General features: G+C 37.7%; 1 protein-coding gene across 1 annotated transcript in view; it reads right to left on the minus strand.

Moving 5' to 3' along the window:
• Positions 1–13,607, minus strand: part of TAOK1 (TAO kinase 1) — a 147,345-nt gene extending 133,738 nt beyond the window's left edge. Inside the window, exon 1 of the mRNA XM_061174806.1 lies at positions 12,945–13,607. The gene's annotated coding sequence lies outside the window, so the exon portion shown is untranslated. The remainder of the gene's footprint in view (positions 1–12,944) is intronic.
• Between the last annotated feature and the right edge of the window lie 2,166 nt (positions 13,608–15,773).

Consider the following 15,773-nt stretch of genomic DNA (forward strand, 5'->3'; position numbering starts at 1 on the left):
CCCACTTCAGACCTAGGGACACATACAGACTGAAAGTGAGGGGACGGAAAAAGATATTCCATGCAAATGGAAATCAAAAGAAAGCTGGAGTAGCAATACTCATATCAGATAAAATAGACTTTAAAATAAAGACTGTTACAAGAGACAAGGAAGGACACTACATAATGATCAAGGGATCAATCCAAGAAGAAGATATAACAATTATAAATATATATGCACCCAACATAGGAGCACCTCAATACATAAGGCAACTGCTAACAGCTATAAAAGAGGAAATCGACAGTAACACAACAATAGTGGGGGACTTTAACACCTCATTTACACCAATGGAAAGATCATCCAAAATGAAAATAAATAAGGAAACAGAAGCTTTAAATGACACAACAGACCAGACAGATTTAATTGATATTTATAGGACATTCCATCCAGAAACAGCAGATTACACTTTCTTCTCAAGTGCGCATGGAACATTCTCCAGGATAGATCACATCTTGGGTCACAAATCAAGCCACAATAAATTTAAGAAAATTGAAATCATATCAAGCATCTTTTCTGACCACAACGCTAGGAGATTAGAAATGAATTACAGGGGAAAAAATGTAAAAAACACAAACACATGGAGGCTAAACAATACGTTACTAAATAACCAAGAGATCACTGAAGAAATGAAAGAGGAAATCAAAAAATACCTAGAGACAAATGACAATGAAAACACGACGACCCAAAACCTAAGGGATGCAGCAAAAGCAGTTCTAAGAGGGAAGTTTATAGCTATACAAGCCTACCTAAAGAAACAAGAAAAATCTCAAATAAGCAATCTAACCTTATACCTAAAGGAACTAGACAAAGAAGAACAAACAAAACCCAAAGTTAGTAGAAGGAAAGAAATCATAAAGATCAGAGCAGAAATAAATGAAATAGAAACAAAGAAAACAATAGCAATGATCAATAACACTAAAAGCTGGTTCTCTGAGAAGATAAACAAAACTGATAAACCATTAGCAAGACTCATCAAGAAAAAGAGGGAGAAGACTCAAATCAATAAAATTAGAAATGAAAAAGGAGAAGTTACAACAGACACCACAGAAATACACAGCATCCTAGGAGACTACTACAAGCAACTCTACGCCAATAAAATGGACAACCTGGAAGAAATGGACAAATTCTTAGAAAGGTATAACCTTCCAAGACTGAACCAGGAAGAAATAGAAAACATGGACAAATCACAAGTAATGAAATTGAAACTGTGATTAAAAATCTTCCAACAGGGGCTTCCCTGGTGGCGCACTGGATGAGAGTCTGCCTGCCGATGCAGGGGACACGGGTTCGAGCCCTGGTCTGGGAAGATCCCACATGCCATGGAGCGGCTGGGCCCGTGAGCCACAACTGCTGAGCCTGCGCGTCTGGAGCCTGTGCTCCACAACAGGGGAGGCCACGATAGTGAGAGGCCCGCGCACCGCGATGAGGAGTGGCCCCCGCTTGCCGCAACTGGAGAAAGCCCTCGCACAGAAACGAGGACCCAACACAGCCAAAAATAAATAAATAATTAATTAATTAATTAAAAAAAAATCTTCCAACAAACCAAAGTCCAGGACCAGATGGCTTCACAGGTGAATTCTATCAAACATTTAGAGAAGAGCTAACACCCATCCTTCCCAAACTCTTCCAAAAAACTGCAGAGGGAGGAACACTACCAAACTCATTCTATGAGGCCACATCACCCTGATACCAAAACCAGACAAAGATACTCCAAAAAAGAAAATTACAGACCAATATCACTGATGAATATAGATGCAAAAATTCTCAGCAAAATACTAGCAAACAGAATCCAACAACACATTAAAAGGATCATACACCATGATCAAGTGGGATTTATCCCAAGGATGCAAGGATTCTTCAATATATGCAAATCAATCAATGTGATACACCATATTAACAAATTGAAGAAGAAAAACCATATGATCATCTCAATAGATGCAGAAAAAGCTTTTGACAAAATTCAACACCCATTTATGATAAAAACTCCCCAGAAAGTGGGCATAGAGGGAACCTGCCTCAACATAATAAAGGCCATATATGACAAACCCACAGCCAACATCATTCTCAATGGTGAAAAACTGAAAGCATTTCCTCTAAGATCAGGAACAAGACAAGGATGTCCACTCTCACCACTATTATTCAACATAGTTTTGGAAGTCCTAGCCACGGCAATCAGAGAAGAAAAAGAAATAAAAGGATTACAAATTGGAAAAGAAGGCGTAAAACTGTCACTGTTTGCAGATGACATGATACTATACATAGAGAATCCTAAAGATGCCACCAGAAAACTACTAGAGCTAATCAATGAATTTGGTAAAGTTGCAGGATACAAAATTAATGCACAGAAACCTCTTGCATTCCTATACACTAATGATGAAAAATCTGAAAGAGAAATTAAGGAAACACTCCCATTTACCATTGCAACAAAAAGAATAAAATACCTAGGAATAAACCTACCTAGGGAGACAAAAGACCTGTATGCAGAAAACTATAAGACACTGATGAAAGTAATTAAAGATGATACCAACAGATGGAGAGATATACCATGTTCTTGGTTTGGAAGAATCAATATTGTGAAAATGACTATACTACCCAAAGCAACCTATAGATTCAATGCAATCCCTATCAAATTACGAATGGCATTTTTTACAGAAGTAGAACAAAAAATCTTAAAATTTGTATGGAGACACAAAAACCCCAAATAGCCAAAGCAGTCTTGAGGGAAAAAAACAGAGCTGGAGGAATCAGACTCCCTAACTTCAGACTATACTACAAAGCTACAGTAATCCAGACAATACGGTACTGGCACAAAAACAGAAACATAGATCAATGGAACAAGACAGAAAGCCCAGAGATAAACCCACACATCTATGGTCAACTAATCTATAACAAAGGAGGCAAGGATATACAATGGAGAAAAGACAGCCTCTTCAATAAGTGGTGCTGGGAAAACTGGACAGCTACATGTAAAAGAATGAAATTAGAACACTCCCTAACACCATACACAAAAATAAACTCAAAGTGGATTAGAAACCTAAATGTAAGACCGGACACTATAAAACTCTTAGAGGAAAACATAGGAAGAACACTCTTTGACATAAATCACAGCAAGATCTTTTTTGATCCACCTCCTAGAGTAATGGAAGTAAAAACAAAAGTAAACAAATGGGACCTAATGAAACTTAAAAGCTTTTGCACAGCAAAGGAAACCATAAACAAGATGAAAAGACAACCCTCAGAATGGGAGAAAATATTTGCAAACGAATCAACGGACAAAGGATTAATCTCCAAAATATATGAACGGCTCATGCAGCTCAATATTAAAGAGACAAACAACCCAATCCAAAAATGGGCAGAAGACCTAAACAGACATTTCTCCAAAGACGACATACGGATGGCCGAGAAGCACATGAAAAGCTGCTCAACATCACTAATTATTAGAGAAATGCAAATCAAAACTACAATGAGGTATCACCTCACACCAGTTAGAATGGGCATCATTAGAAAATCTACAAACAACAAATGCTGGAGAGGGTGTGGAGAAAAGGGAACCCGCTCGCAGCACTTTTGGTGGGAATGTAAATTGATACAGTCACTATGGAGAACAGTATGGAGGTTCCTTAAAAAACTGAAAATTGAATTACCATATGATCCAGCAATCCCACTCTTGGGCATATAGCCAGATAAAAGCATAATTCAAAAAGACACATGCACCCCAATGTTCATTGCAGCACTATTTACAATTGCCAGGTCATGGAAGCAACCTAAATGCCCATCGACAGATGAATGGATAAAGAAGATGTGGTACATATATGCAATGGAATATTACTCAGCCATAAAGAAGAACCAAATTGGGTCATTTGTAGAGACGTGGATGGATCTAGAGACTGTCATACAGAGTGAAATAAGTCAGAAAGAGAAAAATATCGTATATTAACGCATATATGTGGAACCTAGAAAAATGGTACAGATGAACCGGTTTGCAGGGCAGAAATTGAGACACAGATCGAATGTATGGACACGAAGGGGGGAAAGCGGTGGGGGGGTGGGGGGGTGATGAATTGGGCGATTGGGATTGACATGTACACACTGATGTGTATAAAACTGATGACTAATAAGGATCTGCTGTATAAAAAAATAAATTAAATTAAATTAAAAAAAAAAAGATATGGCCCCAAAGTAGTTTTTCAGCTTCATTTTACTGAATTTCCATCCCAAACCACATAGCCTATAGCCACAAACTATTACTTATTACATTCTTAGACACTGATCTTTCATGCTCTCAGGTATATAATTCCCTTTCCATTCCTACTTTTCTTCAAGGCCCATATAAAACTGCACTCCCTTAGGGGTCATTCCACCTAAACATCCCTTGACTTTACTTCACTTGTCTGATGACAGCTCTTTGTACCTTAGTATTCACTACACCAGTGAGTCTCAATAAGCGGTGATTTTACTCCCCAGGGGACTTTTGGCAATGTCTGGAGACATTTTTAATTGTCACAACTGGGGAGAGGGAGTGCTTCTGGCATCTAATGGGTAAAGGCCAGGGATGCTTCAAAATACCTTATAATACACAGCACAAATCCGCACAACAATGAATTATCCTACCTAAAATGTCAGTACTGCCATGTTTGAGAAACTTTGCTTTGCATTATTGTATGATGTATTTATTTGCAAGTCCATATCCCTGCTAAACTGAAAAAACAGGAGAGATTAAATCGTACTCATTTCTGTATCCCAGCACAGTATCTAGGAAATAGCAGTCAAAAATGTATAATAAATAGATGTGTCATCACTGAACCTATTTTGATAAGCACAGTGCCTAGAATGCAGCACTCAAAAGATACATGATAAGTACATGTGTTATTACTGAATCTTATTTTGATACTAAAGCTATATAGCATACTGGTTAAACTGGTAGTCTTTAAATTCAAATTCCATCAATCACTATTTTGATTTGGTGTTTTCATAGTACATACCAACAGGTCATAAATTATAACCTATGTATCTCAAAGTGTTAAACTGAAATTGATTTCTATAGTAAGCTTAAACCAAATATGAGTAAACCAAATAGCTTAATGACTATGCTTCAAAAGGATTTAACAAAGAACACTTTTTCAAAAAAAAAAGTTTTAATCTCATATCACAATGCCACCTGAATGAGATAAAGTAGAATAATAGATACTAAAATTTGGGATACCATTTCACCTAATATTAATCCAATATAATTCATGTGAAAAAAAACAGAACGGTGGTGTATCTTAATATATTAATTGTCAAAAACAATTAGACAGTTTTTGTATTATTTAATAAACATTTCGTACCTCAAAAGCAGAACCATTATATTGTTAATGACTGGATTTACCACCTCAAAGATAATCATAAAACGCATTTTCGATGTTTGCTTACTGTATCTATTTCACCATTCCTCCCCTAATATATTTCATGCCATCTCCAGGAAGGTTGAAAGAAAATGTGTATTTACAAGGCTCTTAAATTAACCAGATGCCTTGTTAAACTTAGTTGTTTAGAGTAGACAGACTGTAAAATGTTAGGAGACTAAGTCTCCAACTTAAATTTTTGAGAGAATGATATATTATTAATACATCTACATTTCAAATCTGATAAATAAAAATGAAAGTTTTTTATTTGATTCCTATTTAAGGTTCTCAAAACATTTAACTTCCAACATAGGTTCATTCTTGTTGACTGAAAAAAACAATTGCAAAAAAATCACATTTGGTCTTCCTTAAAGACACAAAATCTAATTCACTTCTGATACTGAAACTACTAAATGCAAAAAGAAAACAAAAAACAAATTTTAAAAAGCCCACCACCCTTATCATTTATTTGATTATTAAATAATAAACAACACCTATTTCATATGTATTCAACCAGAGAAAGAAAAAAATTCATTTGGTAACAATGCATTATTTAGGATTTTGGTATAACATCATCTACTACAGGAATAAACTCTCTTGTGAAACTTATTCTTCTAATTTATCAAATTATCTAATACATATTACAAAAACAAAATTCGTTTATCAATATTTTTGTTTTCCCCTAAAACCATGCTATTCTTGAATAGTGGACCTCTCCAACCAGTTTACCATACATTTGTATGCATGTGCATAATCAGTTCAATCAAAATGTCACATAAACAAAGAAATATCCAAATTCTATACTTTCTGTTGCTAGCATTCAAGTTTCTCTACTACAGAACATTTCTTTCCTAAATAGAAAACTTTCACATCTTTTCCTTAAAATCTTTTTACTCTTGATTTAAGTTTTATGGCATTATTTCATAGAACTGAACTTTCACACGTAATACACAAAAATATTTTGTATCTAAAGATAAAAGGATCTTTTCATTACGGTATTTTCAAATTACTTGTGCTTTTCTGGGTAATGGAAAAATTATCATCACTAACAAGCACATATGTCAAAGTAAAGGATCTGAAAGTGAGCACATCATACTGCGCCCCCAGGACTCAGAAACCTTGAATTGTAAGAAACAAAACCAAGTGAAATACTGTACTCCTATAATGTGATGTTCCCTATAAAAGACATCACAATCATCACCTACCATTTACACAGCATGAGCTTACTTAAGCGCAGTATATAAATACTGTAACACATACTATACAGAGTGCAACAGTGAAGAGTAAAGTTTCCTTAGCAAGTACCATTATAGGTTAATAAGTAATTTTAGTCTTTACAATCAAACATATGGATGCCTTTGGCAAAGAGACAAGCTTTTCCAATTTTGAGTGACAATAAATTCCCAAGTGTAAAAAAGGAAAAACCTTGACCTTGTTTAGTAATGCTGTTCATCAACTTTTTCTAAAACCTTTCTCAGCTTCAGTGGAAATAAACTGGAAAAAATCAATCCAAAATACAAACTAGAGACTCGTAACTACCACCATAAGTGAACTAAAAACATCAACCAATGGGGCTTCCCTGGTGGCGCAGTGGTTGAGAATCTGCCTGCCAATGCAGGGAACACGGGTTCGAGCCCTGGTCTGGGAAGATCCCACATGCTGCGGAGCAACTAAGCCTGTGTGCCACAACTACTGAGCCTGCGCGTCTGGAGCCTGTGCTCCGCAACAAGAGAGGCCACGATAGTGAGAGGCCAGCGCACCACGATGAGGAGTGGCCCCCGCTTGCCACAACTAGAGAAAGCCCTCGCACAGAAACGATGACCCAACACAGCCAAAAATAAATTAATTAATTAATTTAAAAATAATAATAATACTCCCTCACTAAAAAAAAAAAAAAAGCCTGCATGGGTCCTGATAAGTTGAGAGAGACCATCTGAGACTCATTCCCTCACTCTGTTCTTAAAAAAAAAAAAAAAAAAACAACCAAAATATAAGGATATCATTAGATGTAATGCACTGAAGCACACTGAAATTTTAAAAATATACTTAATATACTTATTTAATACATTTAAAAAGCCACATAATAAACCTTATTAAAATATATATTGCAATTAATCGTTTAAAATTAAATCTACATATGACTCAAATAAAAATAAAAGATATTTTCTTATTATGTTCCAAATAAAGTTTTCTTTTTTTAAAATAAATTCTGCAATTCATGAGAAATTGCCCTCACATACATAAGACGTGGGATTAGAGCATGTGATAACATGCTCCCCAATATAAAAACCTCAGAAGTTATCATCATCATACCCAAAACTGCTGGTATCCTGCCCAGGACCTATCAGTACCCCACAAGCTTTGAGACCTAGGAAAGGTAAATATGTGCAACATAACTAACAAATAGACTAGAGACTAGAATCAGGAGAGACTGAAAGGAGAATTGTTGAAAGAAAAAGAAAAAACAAGCATATTCATACTTCAGAAATATGCAGTTAAAAGTAAAAAGCATGAGTTCAAAAAGAAACGTCAAAAAAATTTATCTGTGTACCCAGAACACATAAAGCCCAAAAAAGTTTCCCATTACAATGTTCACCCTTATTTACACAACACACTCTAGTATTCCCCATTATTTTTTATTTAAAAAAATTGGTGTTGTGACCCAGTAAATTGAATTGACAAGTCACTAATGGGTCACAACCTAAAGTTTGAAAAGCACTGGCTTAGAGGAACTGACAACCACAGGAAGATCCTTCCTTTCCTCTGAATATCCAGTTTGAGAAAACTATTTAGGAAGTGGAAAAAGTGAGAAGACAGAATTCCTCCAGGGCAGGGACCAAACCTTATTGGCACATAATCATCACAATGTTTGCTGAATTAATATATTGTGGAATATAAAGCACTTTCAAGATGAGACATACCTACAAAACATACCTAAAAAAAAGGCTTAGGAGAACATGAGTACTTTGGATTCCCTCAAAGCCAGGGATGGTGAAAAGAGTTCCAGGAAGTAGAAGTATGATACCAAAAGACTTAAATAAACAAACGAAGTACCAAAGGGGAAGGAAATTTTGTTCTTTAGGACAGGTTTTACATCCAGCAAAGGAAAAAGAAAATCTCTTATAGAACTACATAGTAGTCCATTGCAGGTACAAAAAAGTTTGTAAGCTACCCTTGGTTAGAAATTCGAACCATTTCTTTAAAAAATATACGTTGAGCTCCAAATGTATAAATCCAACTTCAAATCAAAATTATGGAATGTAATTCATTCTTAAATATGAGACTCACTATCTTCATTTGTAAACATTTATTAAGTGGCTAATATGTGACAGCCAACAACTTACTGGGTGCTTACTATGTATCAAGCAATACGTTAAGTACTTAACAAGGATTATCCCATTTAAACCTAGCAACCTTATAAAGTAGGCATTATTTTCATTTTATAGACAGGGAAAGTGAGGCTTAAAAATGTTACATAAAGAAGTTACACAGCTAATAAATGGTAAAATTAAGATATATTAAGTGACAGTTGTATTATTGGTGGCTGCAGATCCGAATATTTTGTTCCATTCCAGTATTTGTTGATGTTTTTCTCAGAAACTAAACTTTGCGTGTCTTTCTAAATGAAGCAGTTCATCTACTTCTGAATCTGCACAACACTATCCTATTGAATAATTTTATCAAAAAGAAAAATCAGCCCCTTCTCAGCTTTAAAGATAAGTTAGAGGCCAATTAAATGTAGTTATGCTTATATAACAAGGTCACTGCTACTGGCATTTTTAACAGGCTATATATTAATTATGCAAAGTACCTAGTAACCTGTACTTTTATTAACTTTATTTACATGCCACGTAAATTTTTTATACTGTGAAAAACCTTTCCACCTTTTATGGGCCGCTTAATTTTGTCACTAGGTAGGAAAATGCAGCCTTAAACTGTATTTCAGAACAAAAGTCTGCTTCTAGCACAAACAGAAGAAACTGATATAGAAATAATTGTTACCAAATGTTGAAAGAACATCCCAATTGAAAGTAATTGTTTCTAGCCCCTCCACACAACATTTAAATTCATGTAGATTTTTTAAGAAGGTATGAAACACTTCAATGATATTAAATATCAATTTTTATCATTAAAATTAAAATATTTTAATCCAATATAATGGAATGAATAGAGGTTTGTATCTTTTACACTTACATTTTTAGAATCTGAAATCTTGAAGAATATAAAAAAATAATCCAGCCATGAACAAGTACAGAAACCTAAAGGCAGACGAACACACGTTTAAACATACGTTTAATGGAACAATCTCAATTTTATGCAAGACTTAACTACAGAATTGACACTTTTTAGAAGAGATGCATTCATATATGATCCTGAACTGAACAGCAGCCCTTAACTTATACATACAAAAAAGCTCCTAATTTCTAAAAGGTTAAATCAGTATGAGTACAACTATTACAACAGACTACTGATAACCAAAAAGATACACAGAGGAGAAATAAAATGATTTTAATATACAGAGCGGTCAAATGAAAAACACAGAATTTATTTCCAGGTAATTCAAATAACAGATTAATCGCAAATCTAATCTCAGTGCCAACAGTTGGCCCCCTAGATAACTTCTGGATTTACTAAGTATTCATATCTACTAAGTACCAGCAAATTCTTAAAATAAATTACACTTTTTATGGTTAGTTAAAGAGTATTCAGTCCTAGTATTCTGTAGGTAATCAGTTTCTTTCTTACTAGTGGGATGGCATCATAGCATGGGACCAAATATCATGTATATACCTTGATATAAAGAAAACTTGTTTTATATTAACATGGTCAGTTAACTGCCACATCTACAGTTCTCCCAAAATATATATTACAGAAAATACAATAATTATTTTCTATTCAGTTCACTCATACTTTTGGTCCTGTATATTGCTGTATTTCTTTAAAACCTCTCAGTTTAAATCTGTTTGAGAAACTATCCTTTAATTTGGAAGGAAATTTAGTTACTGTCAAGATAATCCTAGACTATACAAAGCCTTTAAACCCAATTGATTCTTAGAAATTCTTCCATCTATAAAACATGAGAATTATAACCAAATTAACAAATCAGATATCAGAATGCCAAAAATTAAGTCACTAAGAGGGAATTCAGAGAATCAGTTGTGAAAGAACAGGAAGTGATGTACACTGCCATTTTGTAGATAACTATTTAGAAACCCAAGAGGTACCATATAATCTGGAATCAATTAACTCAGACTAACAGCTCTTAGTTTCTCTTTCTGACAGTGGCATCAGAACTCACCTGCAATAACCTGCAGACAGTTTTTCCTTAATAATGAATTTATCTAATTGGTCATGAACATAGTTTTACCACCTTTAACAGAATTCCTACCAACTATTGAAAAGGGTTTCTTCATAGTTGTTCTAAAGAGTACCTCTTAGTTCTAGCATGCTGATATATAGCAAGTAGTTTACCTATATCCAGTGTACATCCTTAATTTTTGTAGCCCTTATTGATAAATCCCCTCTGCCTGCACCTTTCCAAGACAAAAACAGTCACTTTTTACTGAGCAGTATGTTTGGGTTTATACATGCTAGTATATATGAATTAATTATCAACAAGCCATAACACAGGAATTAGACTTTACCTCACAATTTGCCAAAGAGGGGAAAACCACACACCACAACATGCAGCTTTGTGCCATGAAATAAAGATTCAAATGAGAAGTGCTGTTTAAGTTAAAATGAGTTCAGATAAAAATCAAAAGAGAATAAAGAAAATAAGGAGAATTCCATTTGCTGAGGAAAAATAATAAAAACTGATTTAACATACCATTAATGTGTCTCCCTATATCAAAATCATGAAATAAGATGACAGAAACTAAATTAATGCTTAACACTACTACTACTAACATCTTTAAATACCCGTCTTAAAAACAGGTTTCAAAATGCAACAAACACACCAAAAAAGCTCTGATGGACAATGTAATATGCAGATGGCATTTGGAAGTATTTAAAAACAAGTCACCCACTAAGTAAAGCTTAAACACCAAATACAACTTGCTAGTAAAATGTCAAGACATGATCTCTGTAGTTAGTTTAGTCATCTTCATCACTGTGTATAAAAGTTATTTAATTATATGAATATTCATGTATGGAACATTTTGAAATCACTTCATCAGTAACTCTAAACACTTAAAAGAAAGAAGTATCAACTGTAGATTTCAAGACTACTCTTTGGTCACAAGAACTTGGCAACACACTTCCAGAATGTTAATTTTTTTTTAATTTATTTCTACTCTACTAAACAAAACCAACAAGTACTACTGTAAACCAGATAAGATAATTTGTTTTAAACAAATATGACATGAAGCAAAAGAAGTGGAAAAACGACTTACTGACTACAGAATATAGATCCTATCACAATATCATTAGGCAAATTAACCTTTATTAATTTTTATTACATTAAGAAACAAGGCATTTGCAACAGAAAGATTTGTAACCTAATCATTTTCGGAAAATTCCGATTTCCATGTATACAAAATAGTATTAACCCTAAAAATTCACAGCTCAGGGAGAAGGAATGTCCATCAGACAGCCTGTCTGTATACAATAATCTTTAATAATTCTTCAAGAACTACAAAAATCATAGGAAGAAAAAAAAAAAGAGGGAAATGAGGGAGTACAAAATTATTTTATTTTAATCCTAATGAAAACCCAATATGCTCACACACAAAAAAAGTCAACCCACTATTTTTAAAAGAGACATCAAAACTGTTCTAACATGGCAGGGTCTCTCTTGAGAGGCCGTATCCCACCAACAGTAACAGACATACTTCCCAGGGACAGATCTCAGGGGAAGAGTATTAAACCAGTACAGTTATCGATTTAAAACCAAAGGAAAAGGGGTAACCTTTCTAAGGGAAGCGCCATTACTTCCCTCTCTTGCTCCCCCTCCCTTCAGTGTATACACAGGCCTGTGTATGAAGAAACTGCCTTGGACTTCTGCAGCACTGCAGTAGACTAAAGGATGGGGAAGGGTAGGGGGAGAGAAACGCTTCCATCACCCCTAGAGAAGAGGGGTATAGATTTCCCGAGCGGGGAGGGAGGGTGGGAATCCACCCAGTAGACTACCCAGAGCAGTCTCCCTTCCCAAGAATTCACAGACACTACAAAGGAGGAGAGGGAGGAGCAGAGGAATCAGAAGGGAAAGGGACCTCGCGCCTTTAAATCGGGGTGCACATCAACCCAGTCTCCCTAGGAGGGCCACACCTTCCTCGAGACATCCTCTTCTACCACCCCTTCCGGTAACCCTCAGGAAAGAGGAATGTAATTGCTCTCGCCCCTCAAAACGGGAGGGTGCCCAGCTCACCAGCTTCTTCACCCCACCCACAGAATCACAGACCCTCCTTGTCTCCCTCCCCCACCCCACCCCCACATCCCTTCTTCCGCGCAGCGGCCAAAGTGGGCCGAATTTCCCCGCCCCCTCCATGTCTCCCTTTCCCAAGGCAGAGGTGCCCTTACCCTTTCGCCGACAGGTCTGGGGCGGAGTAGGCAGCTGCAGCCCCCTGCAGCGCTTGAGTAGCCGCTACACTGGAGGGCGAGGAGTGAGGAGGAGGAGGGGGCCAGGCGACAGACCGCCGCCCCCCCCCCCGGAGCCCCAGCAAGCCGCCCAGCCCAAGCTCTGCGACAAGGGGCGGTGGGGGGGGGGGGGGCGAAGGGACAACCGGGGTCGAGGAGGCGCCCTCAGCGCTTGGACTCAGCTAAGATGGCGCGGGGAAGTGCCGGGAGCCGCCGCCGCCTCGGGGAACCGGCCCGGGCCTCGGCCGCCTCCCGTCCTCACACAGCCGAGGCCCTCTCGGTCCCCCGCCGCCGCCCCTCGGCGGGCGGGCCCACGCACAGCCCTCAGCCACCACCACCCCTGGGAAGGGGGCGCTCACAAAGGGAAGAGAGGCCCCGGGCCGGCCGGCCGGCGGGGCGGGGTCCCCAGGGGCTGGAGGCCTCAGAGGTTCGCGGGTGCCTCGCGCTCTCGGCCCGCGAAGGGCGCAGGCAAGCAGGACCCCTCCTCTCTCCTTAGGCAGGCGGCGGCACCGACTCACTCTCTTTGCCACCCTCCCTCTCTCTCTCCGAGCCCTGAAGCCACAGAGCCCGGCCGCTGCCCAGATTCCCCCCCCTTCCCAGACACCACTCCCCTCCTCCCGACAGTCATCCCAGTCTCCAATCTCGCGAGATTTCCCGCCTGACAGGCTCGACCCTGCGCGAGACAAGACTGCGTACGCGTGCACGCCCTCACGGGAGCGCGCGAGCGCTTGCACTGGGCGGAGTCTCCAGAGTGGCCCAGAGTTCCACCCTCTCTGTCCCGCCCGGGCTCGCTCACCTGGCGGAGCCCTTCTGCTACGTGGGCGTCAGGTACATTCATTTCACCCTGAAATCTAAGAAAGAAGCGTCAGGTGCATTCATTTCACCCTGAAATCTAAGAAAGAAGAGCTTATCTGCTCTCCTCCTCCTTTGCTTTTCCCACTCCCAAAATATCCGTAACCCCCCCCCATAACCCTGCGAATGAGAAGCTTGCCCTGACATGTTGAATAGCCCCCTTCTTACACACCTTACTTCAACCCCTCCATGGAACTCAGAGGTAAGCTGGTCAGCGTAATCAGTATATAATTGAGTTTTTCAGATTCTAAACGTTTATAATAATTTTTGGAACGGTAACAAGAGTTGGAAATACCGAGCTAAACCATCCTATAGTTAGCGATGGTAGGAAAGGGACAAATTCTTGAAAAGTTTTTGTGGACTGAGTAGGTTAAGTAACAAGAGCCGTAAACAAACTAAAGAGTTCTAAGGGAAGAGGTAGTGCTTCTCATTTTTTTTAATGAAAAACGTTTTTTTTAGGGGAAAACCCCTTCAGTGGGCCACAAAGAGAGAAATTTTATTCAAGAACCAAAAGGTATGCCTAAGGTGCAGTCATAAAAAGTCTTGGTTCTTCAATCAATAAAACTGAGATGAATAAATCTGTTGTGTGGGACTTGTGAGTGAAAATGTACACCAGAACAGTTGTTGGAAGTTACAATAAACTAGGAGAGTACATTGGCTGTGATCAGAAAAAACAAGTTCTCTGCTTCAGCCAGATGTACATGTAATTTGTTCTAAATGTTCCCTCTCCTAGTAAGGGTCCTTGCTTTGCAAGTCAGTCAGTCATTACTCTTTTCACCTATATCGTCAACCATTCTCAAATGGCAACTTCCCCTCAGCATTAAAAACAACAACAACAAAAAAACAAAATTAAAAAAACAAGCCCTAGTTTCTCCTTCTCTGAGGGGAAAAGAAAAATTATGATCTTCACCGCTCCTGTCCTTCACAGACAAAGTCTTGGAAAAGTTGTCTATCATCCCACCTCCACAGAAAATTAAGAATTTGATCTCGCCAAGGTCAAGAGTGTCCTCCTAGTTATGTCTAGTGGAGTATTCATTTTAATCCCTTCCTTCTTGACATCTACAATACTTGACACAGTTGATACTCCTTCCATCTTGAAACTTGTGTTCCTCTTTGGCTTTTCAGCACCACTCAAAACCAGTTTATCTTGTACCTTCCTGTCCCTGAAGCCCCTCTTCCTCCACCCACTCCTTAAATGATGCCCCTCCAGTCCTGATCCCATCTTTTGAAAGTGTTACAGCAAGAATGTTCTAGTTACTTCATACATTTGGGAATGGAAAGAGATTCATGCTTTACCATAGTATTTGTTCTTAATTTTTTTATAGAAAATTTCACACATACAAAAAAAGGAGTCAGATAGAATAGTAAACCATGGGTCTATCATCCAGCTTCAGCTGTTATCACACTTTATCAATCTTGTTTCACCTATTCTCGCACAACCTTTCCCCTCACCCCATGTATTTTAAGTAAATCTCTAATAAACCATCATAACATTTCGCCTGTAAATATGCACTTTAATACGTATCTCTAACAAATACTTTTGTTGTAACATAACTGTGATTTCATTATCACACCTTTACAATACTTCCTTAATATTATTTAATACCCAATCCATGTTCAGTTTTTCCCAATAGTTTCCAAAATATCTTTTCATAGCACATTTATCTGAATCAGGGTCTGAACAAATTCTCCACTTTGCATTTGATTGATAGACATGTCTCTTAAGTCTCTTTTCACGTTCCCCTTCCTTTTTTCTTCCTTCCTTGCTTTTTTCCTTTCTTTTTTGTATGTAGTTTATTTGTTGAAGAAATCAGATTATATATCCGAAGAATTTTCCACATTCTGGACTTGGCCAGTTGCCTCCTCATGATGTCATTTCACATTTGCTTCAATTATTTTATTTATTATAAACTGGTAGTT

Source organism: Eubalaena glacialis, chromosome 19, assembly GCF_028564815.1.
Source record: "Eubalaena glacialis isolate mEubGla1 chromosome 19, mEubGla1.1.hap2.+ XY, whole genome shotgun sequence".
NCBI classification, from domain to species: Eukaryota; Metazoa; Chordata; class Mammalia; order Artiodactyla; family Balaenidae; genus Eubalaena; species Eubalaena glacialis.